Here is a 1918-nt window from a genome sequence, read left to right on the forward strand (position 1 = left end):
AACAAAAAACCAACCAACCAAAAAACCAATTAGGGTATCAGAACCACCCCCTCCTTCAGTGACCAAGTTTGGGTACAGTGGTGGTTTGAATAGGAATGGCCTCCTAGCAGTTCGTGGCTAGGTTTTGGGCTGCAGTCTCACTCTGAAGGCAGCCAGAGTGTCTGTCTCAATTAAGATGAGGCTCCTGCTGTTTCTGCTGGTGGCAGCATAGGTGGTGGTCTGCAGCGAGGCCTCTGCCAACCTGGCAGCAGGAGATTAAAGATGCAGTACACACACCATGGGGGCCGCTGCTCAAGTTCCAGATTTGTGTATCCTGAGGGTACAGGTGGGGGTTTGAGGAGTACATGCAGGTTATTAGCCAGTGGTATCCAGACATCCACATTGAAGGAGAGAATTATCTCCTTCAACCAATTTAGAGGCACATAGCATCTTTCCTGTCAGTCTTCAAACTAGTACTAACAGGCTTAAAAACTGTTGGCAAAGATCCTTTTACTGTTTTTTTGGCATGCAAGCTCCTAGCATCTGGCAGTGGGGCCAAGAAAATAAGGTTTATGCATGTATATGGTTTTCTTCTTGAGCAACATGATTGAGAACCGTTGTGTGTCAACAGGTGCATTTGAGATGACTTTAAATGATGTGCCAGTGTGGTCTAAGCTGGAATCTGGACATCTTCCATCCATGCAACAACTTGTTCAAATTCTTGACAATGAAATGAAACTCAATGTGCCTATGGATTCAATCCCACATCATCAATCATAGCCCTACCTATTAGCACTGAAAAGTCTTTTACACTAAGGGATTTTGCAAGAGCATGACTGACATTATGAAGGCCTGTACCGAAGACGGCAAGCTGTTAGTACAGACCAGATGTTTCTTGGCAGGCTTGTTGTATCTCTTGGAAAACCTCAGTGCAAGATGGTTTTCCATGCTGGCACATGCTGAACTCTGCACATACATGCAGTGCAGTGATACTGTGTAGCTTCCCCAAGCCCACTGTTCATAGTTTCTTCTTCTTGACATAGCATTCATTACTACTTGTAATTTATTTCTTAGTCATGTTTGAGAAAGTACAGAATTGAGTTACAACTTGGAAAAAAAAATAATGGCCTTCTAGCTAGCCCCATAGATTCCTGTTTGAATGTTTGGCCCACAGGGTGCACTATTTGGAAGTGAAGCTTTGCTGAAGGGTGTGCCACTGTGGGGGTGGGCTTTGAGGTCTAACTTGCTCAAGCTAGGCCTAGTGTAGCATTCCTTCTGCAGCCTTTGGATCAAGATGTTGAACTCTCAGCACCTTCTCCAGCACCAGGTCTGCCTACATGCCATCATGGTTTCTGCTATGACAATAATGGACTAAACCTCTAGATTTTAAGTCAGTCCTAATGAAACGTCCTTTAGAAGAGCTGCCATCGTCATGGTGTCTCTTCACAGCAATAAAACCCTAAGACATGTACTAAATCTTTTTATTGTCTAGCCATCTTATGGGCCTAATTAACATGGAGGAAAGTAGAATGACCAAACTGTTACTCAGTCTCACAAGGACTCACTGACAGCCAGGATGTGTGACAGTAATGACACCCTGCTAAAATTGTCTTTTGAAGGGTTTAAGTGAGTTCATCCCTGGGTTCTTTTATTTGTTTTTTTTGTTTTGTTTTGTTTTTTTTCAAGACAGGGTTTCTCTGTGTAGCCCTGGCTGTCCTGGAACTCACTCTGTAGACCAGGCTGGCCTCAAACTCACAAATCCACCTGCCTCTGCCTCCCAAGTGCTGGGATTAAAGGTATGAGCCACCACTGCCCAGCTGTCCCCTCTTTTTAATGATGAACTCTTCAAGACTCTGGACCAGCCCACCACCGAGTAAAGAGCCAACCAAGGCAGGATCACCCACACCTAACAGATAAAGTACACACCTAACACCTAATA

General features: G+C 44.5%; 1 pseudogene; it reads left to right on the forward strand.

Moving 5' to 3' along the window:
- The first annotated feature begins 175 nt into the window (after positions 1–175).
- LOC116102016 lies at positions 176–939 on the forward strand (annotated as a pseudogene).
- Positions 940–1918: the final 979 nt, after the last annotated feature.

Source organism: Mastomys coucha, unplaced genomic scaffold (assembly GCF_008632895.1).
Source record: "Mastomys coucha isolate ucsf_1 unplaced genomic scaffold, UCSF_Mcou_1 pScaffold21, whole genome shotgun sequence".
Taxonomy (NCBI): Eukaryota; Metazoa; Chordata; class Mammalia; order Rodentia; family Muridae; genus Mastomys; species Mastomys coucha.